The following is a 13448-nucleotide window of genomic DNA, read 5'->3' as shown; positions in this document are numbered from 1 at the left end:
TGAGATGACCAAAAGACACTAATGCCAGCCAGGCCCATGCCCCAGTTTTCAGAAGTAGCCAGCACATTGCTATTGGCACACCATTTTAGTCCAATGCAATTGCTTTCCTGTCTCTAAGCTGCTTTTGTAAAGGCTGATGTGAGCTCCTTAGTTGCTTAGGTTTTACTGAAGTTTCTACTCAGCTCATATTAATTAAGAGGCAAATAACACTCATTATGGATCCTAATTAGTACTAAGTTGGCAGAGAGATGATGTATCAAAAATACAGTGTTTAATGAGTATGTGGCAGATATTAGTCATCTCACTTAACACAGCTGGCAGAGGCTCCTCTCACAACAGAGTGGGCTGGTGAAAAGGAACCAACCACAAACACTGCTTTCCTTTGCAGAAGCATTTGTGCACCACTAGCTGACCTATCAATAAACCAATCACCAATAAACATCTGTCAAAAGCTCTCCCTGTCAGTCAACCACTGCTCTGCTGGAAGACCCTTACAACTTCAGGAGGCCACGGTGGCCAAGCAACACAAGCTGCACTCAGCCATATGCCCAGCAGAAACCCGTCCATCATAGCCAGCAGTCGCTTAAGTCCTCAGCAGCAGCGGCAACTTCACAAGAGCACACTACAGAATATGGATATCCTGTGGTGCTAAGCCGCCACCTGCAATAAATAGCGAGGAATTCACGTTAATCACTTCATTAGAATATGAAAGTCACAAAACATGCTGCTTTAGGAACTGAATGGTTATTGCCATTTGCAGTGTTTTACTGCTTGGTAAGCTCCCCTAAATGGCTAGCTGCTCTTTCCATCAAAAACTCATTTCATTTTCTTAAGTACTGTAGAGCTGTAGAAATTGCAAACAAAAAGGCATCTGCAATTTGGGCTTCATAAGTAGTTGAAAAATCTACACTTAAAATTAATTGGGAGGTTTTAGAGTATGTTTAGACAAAAAGCTCACATTTAACAGTAGCCAGATAAGGAAACTTTAAGAAATTAATGAAAATAAAATACATTGCATAAATCCTCTGATAGCCTTGCCTGGAATATCAGTCAGTCTGAGTGTTTTTACCAGCATCCGTGAGATGCAGCTGCACTCACCTTGGAGATATCGGTGTCTGCTCAGTCCTGCATTGAAGACAAAGCTACAGTTGAACATCACAGATGAGGAGAAAAGGAAAACTAAGTACTAAGTTTACCTGTAATCTGCTCTTCTCCTTTTCACTACAGTCAGGACTCACAGAACATTAATCAAAATTGCCTGATTGACAATGAGCAGCACAGTTTGTTTGTTTTTTTTTTAGTAAAGAGTGATTTGGGTAACTTAGTTATTCTGGCCAGGCTACAAATGCATGCAGACACTCTGCAATGACCTTTTCTAAAAGGCTAACTGCCCCTCTGCTTTTATAGTACGGGCTCCCTAAAGTTTTGTTAGGAGAAGTGATAAGTTCTTTAGTTACTACCAAAGGACCAAGGTCTGCTTCAGGCTTATAGCAACCAGGTAACGTGCATCATAAAAAAAGGGTTTAAAACACGCCTTGTACTACCTCCTGTAAACACTGCCAACTCTCCTTATGGGCTCAACAAATCAAGCACTGTCCTGAGCTGGCCAGAGAGCCCAAAGTACCTGCCAGTGCTACCAAGGACTGTAATGGCAAGGAAGAAACCATTGCATCCCTCTCAAAACTCTGGATTTTGCAGTTGAGTTTAGTCCTTTCCTCCAGATAAAGTGGAAGCATAATCCTAAGTGAAAGAGAAAGCACTTTTCTTCCTTACATAAGGGAACCACACAACTTGGTTTAATAGCATATTTTGCAACATAGGCTGTTCCCTACCCTTTAACACTCAAACCACTACAGAAATAACAGTGCTTCCAGCAATCTGTAAAGACACAGCAATAAAAGAGCACTACATTTCACAGCAAGACAAGAGGGCTGAGAATGTCAATTTTTTCCTCATTTCACAGTGGCTTTTACCTAGAGTGGAATGGCCATTTTGGATACAAAGCACATTTTCCTTGCTCCATATGTGTTGATTTGTGAATTTGCTCTCTGCAGATTTCTCATTCTGAGAGCAACCATGTCCTTGTAACCATGGAAACCACTTTCAGCAAATTTCCTCAAAATACAGAAGCAGAAGGATGCAGAAGAACAAACATTTTAAGAAGGTTTTACACAAGGAGTATGACAGCATCTCCACAGAAGCATTCCAAATGGCTTGAGGATTATGCAGAAATGGATAAAGTCACAGTTTCCTGCTGCTAGAGGGCTGGCTGCCAGGCTGCTCACCTTCCTAGCTGGACTCAAAACACGTGTTAGGCTCAGACTACATAGAAGACTTGCACTTGTACAGTGTTGGAGCTTTCCTGAACATTTGGTGGATCAGGTGACTCAGCACTGAATTTTCCTGGAAGCATAAGACAATCCAGGACAGAATCCCATCAATTTTTAATCATGTTTTTAAGAATGATAACTTGAATTGCCTTCAGAAGAAAAAAATAAAGGCATGCACCTGTATAAAACCATAAGGAAAGAGGAAGAGTCATCTGAGCAGATCTTAGTCTTCCTACTTTAGTTTCCAACCTGCAGCAGCGCCTGTAAATGGCAAGAGTAAATACCTTTTGGGAGACCATTCCACCCTAATGCCTACCACCAGCAATTCCCCAGCTTCAAGGGACTCCTTGAGCCTGCTGAAGTTTGTCTAGAGGGTAAAACTCAAGGCAAATCTTCTCCAAGTACTTTTCCAGGGTCCCTTCCAAACCACATCAGCTTCTTGCACCAGCACCATCCTCCTGCAGGCAGCACAACAGGCAGCACCCACTCCACATGAACAACCACCTCTGTTCATAGTGAACTAGTCTGCTAGTGCCACTTCATGGCCCTCTGTACTCATGCTAGAAGAAATAATCTCTCTACTCATTCAGCCCTCCTATATCACTCATTTTGTACGTCTGTATCATATCATCCACGCAGCCCTTTTCCAGGGATGGAAAACTCAGTCTGCTCAGTGAGACAAAAATCTTTCTCCTCCCACTACTGCAACACATCTTAACATGGAGGAAATAGAGCTGTGGAGAGGAGGATGAACCTATGGGCTACATACTGGCTTTTCTTTTAGCCACTGTATTTTTCATTAGTACTGAGCAATAAATGGTTATAGTTATTATAAACCCAGTGTCACACTTAAATGGCAATAATTAAATCAGAGCCCAATTTTTATGTGAGGCCTTCACCAGAACTTAGATTTACCAGCATTAAATTTCATCTATTATCATACATCTCAAACTCAGCAACTCCATCCCTATCCCACAGCACCTCCAGAACACCTGGATGAATACCACCAGGCCTGGATATCCATTAGCTTTCATTTTGTTTATTTGTAGCTCTGCCTGTTTCACTATTACTTCAAAATTCAGGCTGATTGTTTGCTGAACTCCTACTGAAAAGGACATTAGGAATTTCCCCAGCTTCCTCCTCTGCAGCAAGCAGAAAACTAATTAGTTCCTTTGCAGTAGCCTTGTCCACATGGCTGTTAGATGACCCCAGTAATTTCTAGTGGACTTTGATCTTTGTTTAACCATACAGCCTCTGCTCCTCCCTGGGATTTCACAGCTGTTGCTCAAGGCAGCATTGACAGCATGCAGCTGTGTGACCTTGGATCTGGTTGCTGGAAACAGAGCTAGGAGAAGGCTTGCTGGGGGCCTCCACTCCTCTTTCCCTTGGGAGAGGCATTGACCCTTCCCTTGGTCCCTGCCCAAGCTACGTAGGTGACCCTGAGCCCAAACTTACTCCTCACCAGCCCAGATCCAGAAGTTAACTTCCTAGCCTTGGTCCTTCTCACCCCCTATGGACTCATCTGACTAGCTGGACTCCTGGATGTACCCCAGCCACCATCACTCAACTTGCCCCGATCACTGAAGGACTGAGCCCAGCCATGACCTGCCAGCCTTCCTCACTCCCAGCCTCCCTCTCCCTAATTCTGGGGACAGGCTAGGGGAAGGAGACTGCTTCGTTCACCTCACTAGCCCTCAAATTGGATTCATATGTTACAGTAATGAAGCTCCAGACTCACGAGGACTAAATGTGAGGTGTGTTTTTGGATAGAAAGACAGAGAGGAGGGACTTCCTCTTAGCTCTGCTGTTAGACAAGGAGGCAGGGCAGCTGTGTACTCTACATTTCCCATGCATGACCTTCACCTACTTGCTTAAATGCTCCCCATTGGTCTCTCTCATTCTAGGAAGGGATGAAAGTATCCTCCTGAGAGGAAAGGCACACAGCTTCCTCCCTCCTTGTAACTAGTGCCAACAGCAGCAGCTGCCCTGACCAGGGCTGGGAGGTCTGGAAGCAGGCCATTAGCCTGAGCAAGTTCAGAGGCTTCATTTACAGAGCTGGGACAAGATAAGATACAGAGAAGACCTTGGTTCTCCCCTGTGCAAAACAGAAATATCACGCTGGCAGTAGGATATAAATAGGGCATCAGGTATTATTCCTAAGCTTTATACCAATATACTTACTTGCAAGAAGCTCTCCATGTAAAAGCAGCAAGAAAAATCTTTACTATTGAGTATACCGTATTAAATTTCTTATGTTAGCATCACTGGTTTGAGACTTGCTTGCAGGCTTGCCTTTTAAAAATGCATGTTCTAGCAACAATATTACTATGCTAAGCGATGAAGACCTGTACTTTACCTCTCACTAGGCTTTAGAAAACCAATCCTGCAATATTACCTTCAAAAAAACAGTACTAACACATTTTGTGTTTGCATATTGAGGTACATGCACAGAAATTTTTGAAATAAAATTCAGCCTAAGGTCTACAGTCATGTTTCAGCAGGCTGCAAGTCTAAGCTTCAGTGGGTACCAAGGAACCTTGGAGGGCAGGAAGTTGTAACACCAGGCTTTCTCAGCATCAGATTCACCCTCGAAATCAAAATAGCTCTCCCTCCCCAATCCTTCTTTAAGGAAAGGCAAGGTAGTTCTACAGATTTTAGTTCACAGGGTTTTTACCCTTCACTCCTTCCTGTTTTGTTGCATAAGTTGTCACTTAGTGACAAAGCATCAGAAGAGGAGGGAGAAAAACAGGGATATCAATGAAAAGTTTGAACGTATCTTATAATGGAACAGTTCAGATAATGAACTGTATGAATACACGGGAAGCTAGGTCTCCAGGAAGAAGCTACATTCTCCTTATTTTTAGGTTATTAGATACAGTTAGTAGAGTATTCAGGAACACAGTAAAGATTATGAAGTCTGCATTCTGAGCGAGGAGTTCCACAGAGCACGGACAGTCTGTTATTGGTAATAATTGCAGTAGATCACAGGAAACTGCTCAGATCTGCAGTTGGAATGGAATGAGGGCTTTGATTTTTGGTCTAAAAGGCTCCCAGGAAATGCTCAATATCTACTGCATGAAGTTGACTACCACCTGTTGCCCAAAGGAAAGACATCTTCTCCACCTCCCAGCCCAGCAATTTGGTAATTGCCTCAGCTGCCACATACAAGCAGGAGCTCTGTTATCCCAAGCCCTAAAAACATCAGGACTGCACATCACACAGAGCATCTTTTCTCCCAGAGCTTTCCTACTCAAAAGGAGTAGAACTGCAGCAGACCTGGAGAGGAAACCAGCCCTTCCCCTGGTTCTGCAGGATGGTGAGGGAAACAGCATCACACCAGCTGGCACAGCAGCAGACCCTGCTCAGCTCTGTCCTAATACTGATCTCCAGGTGGCTCATTTGGGAACAGCTTGGCTGCCTGAAAGCCATCAGCTGTGCACAGAGCAGAGGCATCTTGAATCCCAATCAAAGCAGCAATTAGATTTTACCACTTGTTAGAGTGCAGTAGCAAAGAGGTAGAAAGGTGATGAGATAGGAATAGCTTCTTTGGTGAAAATAGCTTAACGCAGGTTCTATTTATTCAGGATAACCCTTCTTCTTGATACATGCTCCATGCACTTCCTTTTACCCCAAAATTCCATGTTCACAAGTGTCTGTTCCTGATCTGTAATCACAGTCCCTGCACGAGCCATGACAGCACTCAGCTATTTCTAGCCTCACAGTCTGGAGTCCCATTGATTAGCATTATATCAGTCCGCTCCACAGGCCAGAATGGTAACATCACCATAGATAAACAGGATATTTCCCCTATTCAGGCTGATTAAGGGAGGTTTCTGAGTGAACTAATCTAACTGCATATAAAGCACAGAAGATAAATATCTCCCTTTCATCTATTACTGAATTACCATTGATATGCCTAGTAAGCTGCACATTAAGATCTAATTGCTTCCTGCTTCCCTCATTAACCTGAAGCACTGTACCACTGAAAATCCTACTCTTCCAGGAGGTACCACAGTGCCCCACAGCCTCTGATCATCCTAGAACCTTGAATCTAGAGCTGCAATCTCTAAGCTGTCTAAAGTAATAATGCCATCTTCTCTGCTTATCACAGCCATGTAACTACTCTGCAACACTCCCTTGTCTCACTAAGCAGTATATTTCCCTGCCTATTATTTGCCTCATAGAGACCTAATGCTGTGGGTCTACAAAAAATAATGCTTGTTTTTCATTTAAGCATTTTAAACCCCTTAAACCAAAGCTTGATAGATTAATTACCTACTTCAATAGTACCTGTTACTATATCCTTAACCTGAAGTTCTTGTTTGCTATCATGTGCTAACACTCCTCATTTGCCAAATCTTGCCTCCTCAGTAAAATATCTAGTCAGCCATCCTCCACATCTGGCACTCCTTCACCATTTCTCAGGTTGTTAAGCACGGAGATTTAGCTGTAAGCCTTCTTACAGCCTAGTGAACTGCAGGTCTGGGCACTGCAATACAAAATGGGTTAAATCTCCTGGACTAGGGGAGATTGCTGAGTCAGCTCACAACCAAAGCCCAAGGCAGTAGCATTCTCCCAGCTGCATTTCAGTAGTGGTGAAGTAGAAAGGAGATCAAAGCTGCGCACTCTGAAAAAAGTCACCTGCTTGCACTTGAAGATGGGCAATACTGTGTATGGTTACATGGACTCCACAGTCACACCCCAACAAGAAATAAACATGGAAAGCTTCCAGCAACCCAGTGTCAGCCTCAAAACCTGTACATTGCTCATTCCTAGAAGCTAGGCATGAACATACTTCATTGTTTTACTCTAAAGCCTAATAACTTATTAAAGCTTCATAGATATCAATGTCACATCAGTGTTTTATAAAGCATCCATATTCCCTAGATGAAACAACTCCTAAGCACAGCATTTTTAGTCATCACTGTGAAGTACTCCTCTATAACAGAAAGGTGCGTACACACCAGTGTTAGCAAGTGCTTGTAAAGATGAGGCTTACCACAAGCAGAACAGATGAACTCACTATGAGTAGAACAAGGTGATGACAGTAATGGGTCTTCACCAGCAGGTCAGAGAGCAGCCCAGGAGCAGAGGCTCTTTCAGCTGGGCTGCACTGAAATAGAGTCTAGTGAGGGGTGGAGTGGGGACAACCCAAATAGGGGTAGTAGGTCAATCAGAGCTATTAGTATCCTCTAGGCCATAGCACCTGCACCCGTGTGCATTCCTCATTCTATAAAGAATGGAAGTATGCAGTGAAAGATACCTAGGCACTAAATGAAATAGAAGCTGAAATAGATAAATCCTTTACATGAGTTTCACCAAGCATTTTTAAAGGTGAAACACAGTAAGTTTTGTTGCTGCTGGATGCCTATTCCTACAAAGGAGAACACATTCACCTTGTACAAGGGCTCCTGATCATACACAGTAAATCTCCTTCCAACAAGGCCAACCAGGACAGCACCATTCCTTGCAGCATAACTGGTAAGGAAAAGCATGATTCTACACCCAGGTAATATCACTACAGGAGAACACCATCCACTCATACTCTACAGATAACTTACTGCAGATTAAAAACTAAAATCCCTGGATATCTCCTCTGTTTGTACCACAATGCTTCCCTTATTTCTCCATCTTCTCCTTTTAAGCTATCCACACACTCCCTTGCACCCCCTCTCCATACACCCATAGGTATATATCTGAAGGTCATCTGAGGACCTCTGAACCCAGCTTTCATAAGGTAAAGAGAAATTTGATACATTTGTGGAAACTTCTACTGTGAGAAGAGCATCTATTAATTCAGAAATCATGGATTCTGTTCAACACAACCATAATAGTTACAAGGGAAAATAATAGACAGTGGTTGTCACAACACAATAGAAAACATAACAAGACAGCAGAACAGCAAGGTCTTCAGATCTACTTAGACACAATAGCATTAGGCATATAAACAAGTAGGAAGAAAAAAAAAAAAAAAAAAAAAACCACCAAAAACTGCTTACCTTCAGAAGGCCCAAAAGTTCCTCAGGTAAGCAGAGATCTCCAGCAAGATACCCTCACCTCCACTGCCAACCCTTAAATAAGGTCTGGTAAGAGGCGCATTCTGGCTCCACCTCTTCCAGTCAGCTGCATTGCTTGCACCTGAGCTCCCCTGGTTGGCCCTGCCTTCCCACCAGGTGCTCAATCACTTTTTCAGGCCTGGACTTAGCATTTCTGCTACAACTGTTCTGGGAGTGGTAGTGGTGTGTTGTGTTTTCTTCATTTTACATAACCAAGTTGCTTTCTGCTGTGTGTAACTATTTATATTTCCAGTTTCACCTTGTATCAAGGTGATACAGCCAAGCAAGAGGTCAAGATTGCTTGCATATTTTTTCTAAATTAAACTACAATGCTAAATGAAGCTGATCTCCCTATGGAAATTACAAAGCTGCATGCAGGCCCCCACAGTGCTGTGTGTATTGTAAGGTTAGAAGAGAATCTGAATATCAGAAGATGGTGCTGAGGGCACTCCTGCAGCGTGGGCTGGGGTCTCATCCATGTCCTGTTGGCAGTAGCGGGCCCCTTTACAGCTGGAATGAGTCAGATCCTCAGTTCAGAGATGCAGGTAATCTCGCCAGGCAGCAGAAAGTGAATTTTACTACATAGAGTATCTTCAGACGTGAAGGAGCTTTCTTCTACCTCCCAACCTAAGCAAGTTCCCGTAACAGCAGCCTTTCAAGCAAAGAATGGCAAGAAGACCTTTGTAGCAACACTTGTCCTATGATACAAGGCATCTGCCTGCTAGCACTAGGCCAAAACTAAGCACTGCAAAATCCTGTCCTCGCCACCTCTTGATGCCCCCCTGTGTGATATGGAAGTTTGAGCTCTCTCTCACCAGTGCATGTGGGGTTATAAGCTGTAACTGTAAGGATAGATGCTATGTTAGCAGTGCCTGGGAGACCCCGAGGAATTCTGAATTAGTACAGTTCAATAAAAAATGCATCTGAACAACCTCCACATCTTCACTGTTGTTCTGATCTTTTATGTGAGTGCAAATTCCCATTATTAAATCTATCTGTCTATACAGTACTACCTTGGTGCGTTTCCCTTGTCTAAATTCCCCAATATATGTATTGCTAACAGTATTAACTATAATGAGAATGGGCTTAGAGCAAGAAGAAATTACCTGACAACAGGGAAAATGAGAATGTTCTGTGTGCTATAAAACTTGGGAACAGCACTTCAGGGTGTGAACATTTCCATAGGAAAGCAATTACACTGATGAAAGCTGACTGGTAAATAGTTTGAACAATTTGTGTGTGGGGGGGGAAGGGAATTCGGAGGTTGCTGACTGGGACAGGAATGAACATTATTGTAGGAAGCAATGAGAAGACAGTCATCTATTTTTTCAGAGTTTGGTGCTGACTTACAGAGTATTCCTGCTATAAAGGGTGGCCTTGAAATCAAGGCTGAGCTTTTTAAAGGTAGCTACAACAAATAATAACAAAAAGAGCAATGGACGAGATGTTGCATAGAGTGATATCATCAAGTTTCTGATGCAATACACACTGAGATGAATGGCAGTGCTTTGCACCCCTGAAGTTGCTTCCTGCAGAAATCCTGACAAGCAGCATGCAGGCCCACAGTCCACCCACAGGCCTCGCTGTTGCTGCTCACACCTATGGTGTATGGGAACTGCTGAGTCACGGCCTGAACCTCTGATTGATCACCTGAGGCGAGCCATGAGTCAGCCAGAGGAGCACAGGTGAAGGCAATTCAGCTGTGCTGCCGGAAGGGGGGGAGCCAGGCTGCAGCCCTCCTAGACCTATTTAAGAGCTGGCAACCAGAGGGGAAGGATCTCTGCTGGAGATCACCTCTCTTGGTGTTTTGTGGTGAGCTCAGCTGAAGGGTAAGCTCTTCCACTTATTCTCTTTTGTGATTATTGTCTATTTTGCCTAACTCTCTTGATATCTATTGATTATACAATTATATTGTGATTATAACATCTTGATATCTATTGATTATACACTATGGCCTAGAGCCCCACATCACCCCTGGGGCCCTCAGCCCCCCCCATGCATGCTGCAGGGGGCAGGGTCTCAGCTCCCCACAGCCTGGCCACCATCCCTGCCCAGCCAGGCCCACTCAAAAGCCCACGGCCTGGTCCAGCTTTGGTCTGTCCCTGTACCCAGGAGGTGCTATCTCCAGTGCTCTTACCTTCAGCTTGAGAAACTAGAAATGCAGGAAAGAAAAGGAAGAATACCCAACATGTCCAAGTAATGAAAAGGATAAACAGTTACACATTAAGCACTTAAGCAGAGGATTGCAAGGAGTGTTTCTGCAGGCTGATTGTTATCCAGGAACCAGCAGTAAACAAATCCTTACACTTCAGCTATGAGGTCTTTGCCCGAGTAAGAAATTCTTTACTCAGAGGGTGGTGAGGCAGTGGCACAGCTGCCCAGAGAAGCTGTGATGCCCCATCCCTGGAGGCTCAAGGCCAGGTTGGACTGGGCCCTGGGCAGCCTGAGATGGTGGGTAGCTGTCCTGCCCAAGGCTGGGGGTTGGAACCAGCTGATCTTTAAAGTCCCTTCCAACCCAAGTCATTCTATAACTCTATGATAGGCAACCAGTTTGGTGATAAGTTTCTTTCTACTTAGTAAGCATTACAACCCTGGAGTTGTACCTCACTGATGACTTTTGTCTTTTTGCACTCTGAGTACCTCCAGAGGCTTGTTTACATATACTCATATGAACTGGCAAACAAATATACATTAACTGTCTGCTACTATGACCACAACCCATGCAAACCCTATAATTTTACTCCTTTTCAGGAGGACTGGACCATGGAAATTATCATTTCCCATACAACTACTGTGAATCAAGAATGGGGAACACCTTCCTGTGCTCCAGGTCCTCCCTGCCCTGAAGCAGGCTCCTGCCTGGGGAGCAGCTTGTATTCCCAGCACTTCCAGCCAAAGAGTAAGCCAGGAGCTCTGGTATGACCACCCAGCCTTGAGTTCTGCAGACGGAGCTTATTTGGGTGTCAGGTGGCAATGTGCTCCTTCTGACTGATGTTGCAACCATGAAGGAGTGGCAGCAACCCTGGAAAAAAATTAAGGCAAATGCTTTGAGCAGACAAGCCTGGATGATTTCCTGTTTCTCAAGACATTTTTTTTATCCTCCCAGCAGAGAAGCAACTGCAAGACAAGAATGTTTCTTGCAGCCACAATGGTGAAAGAAGAGGAAGAAGCCAAGAAATGTTTTGGGGGTTTGTTTCACGGTATTCACTTCTTTGAGATAAATTCTTTTCTGTGAGGGATTGTTTCATGACTTGAAAATTCCCCAAAAGGGTTCTGTAAAAGGGAAAAATGCATGTAAAGTCTCCCCTGATGCCCAACAAACACTTGCAAGCATGTTTTGTGACCTGGAAGAGTCATTCCGAAAGAAGAAAAATGCTTGATCCACAGAGTGAGCACTTAGGACTCCACTTTGCCACCTTTTATTAGCTTCTGAACGTTTGATTGTTCAGCTGACAGTTCCTACATGCCAAGGTCTCCTCTCACTTTTGTGAAAGATTGAGGACATTACCTGGGAAGCTGATTGGCCCAAGCACTGTATGAAGAGCTGTCAGGATGCAGGAGAAGTGTGTGCCTGTTCAGTGGTGATGTTGTTACCCCAGCACTGCGGAGGAACATTACTCAGTCTGGCCTGATGGAGTAATTCAAAGAACTTTCAGACATGAGCTCTAGAACAGCTGGTCCAAATAGAATCCTGCAGAAAAGCAGACAGTTCTGAAGACTATACCATAACATACACAAGCAGGAAGGCTCCAGTGGAAACTTAAATTCAAATTTCTGACTTTCTACTGTTTCACTCAAATAGAGGTGCTGATCTCTGCTCGCTGGTGACAGTGACAGGACCCGAGGGAACAGCATAGGGTGACTTCAGGGCTGGGTCAGGCTGGAGGTTAGGAAATGGTTCTTCACCAAAGGCGGTGGGCATGAAACAGGCTGCACAGGGCAGTGGGCATGGCCCCAAGTGCCGGAGTTCAAGGAGTGTTTGGGCAGTGCTCTCATAGAGTTTGGTGGTGCTGTGCAGAGCCAGCAGTTGGACTCAATGTTCCTCGTGGGTCCCTTCCAGTAGAATCAACTCTTCTGTGATTCTAAATACTGTCTTAATAATCATTTAAAAAAACCTTGTGCACACATAATCTGCATCCTGAATTGTAAAAAGCAAGCTTCTTTTTATTCCTCAAAGACTGGTTCACCACAGATCTTGAATGTATGAACCTACCACATGAATAATTCATACTCTGAACCTCTCCCAGTTGTAGAGACCTGGTCCACAGGAGAAAGTTGCAGTGATTTAACCAAAGGTAATTTTAAATTGATTCTGTGCACAAAGCAATATACACAGTCATTTACATTCTTTTGATTTATCAAATAAATAGATTTTAGTGAAGAGAAATAAGTTACAAAGCAACACCACTCGAAAATACTTGATAAAAATGGCTTTTGAAAAATCCAAGCGAAATGGTGCAACTTCTGTTTGTAGATGAGCTCCTCTGCATTCCACTTCTCCTTCCATGAAGATTTCAACATGCATGCAACTGTTTTCAATGAGGAATGTGTTTTTACCTTTCAAGAATTAGTGGTGTTTCTCTTTCATTTTTAAATGATAGATCTTAAAGAGCTTTGAAAGAGGTAAGTAATCATAATAGGACTAACAATTCTTAAGAACATTCAAACAGACCAGGGGAAAACAGCATGACAAAAAACAATGACACTTGGGTGCTCTAGAAAACATAATTGTAGGAAAGACATGAGGAGACAAAGTAGATTAACCAAAAGCAACATGGTATGCTGACAGTAGGACCAGGGACTGACATCAAATATTTGAACTCTCAATCCAGCACACTTATTTACTAGATACTAACCCACCACGGTTAACTTAAATCACTAAAGAATTGAAAAAGAATTATAACGAACAAAATTGAAGACAAACAAACAAAAAAAGAAACACATTTCAAACTCAAAAGTCTGTTCAAAAAGCCTTGCACAAGTATGGACACATCCCCTTCTATTTCAGGAGTTTAATGTACAAAGATCTGCTATTTCAGGAGTTTAATGTACAAAGATCTGC

General features: G+C 43.4%; 1 long non-coding RNA gene across 2 annotated transcripts; it reads right to left on the bottom strand.

The window, feature by feature from the left end:
- Window positions 1-246: 246 nt before the first annotated feature.
- Window positions 247-8353, bottom strand: LOC122179332. Of its 2 annotated transcripts, XR_006178647.1 has the most exons (4): window positions 8330-8353; window positions 7330-7443; window positions 1099-1125; window positions 247-660 (listed from the first exon to the last, which is right to left on the bottom strand). It is a non-coding gene; the product is annotated as an uncharacterized LOC122179332 (long non-coding RNA). The 2 variants fall into 2 exon arrangements; XR_006178646.1 differs by lacking the exon at window positions 7330-7443.
- Between the last annotated feature and the right edge of the window lie 5095 nt (window positions 8354-13448).

Source organism: Lagopus leucura, unplaced genomic scaffold (assembly GCF_019238085.1).
Source record: "Lagopus leucura isolate 7727_CA_CO unplaced genomic scaffold, USGS_WTPT01 Super-Scaffold_100002, whole genome shotgun sequence".
NCBI lineage: Eukaryota > Metazoa > Chordata > Aves > Galliformes > Phasianidae > Lagopus > Lagopus leucura.
Note: the sequence above shows the minus strand (reverse complement) of the source record. Positions and strands in the feature narration are given on the sequence as shown.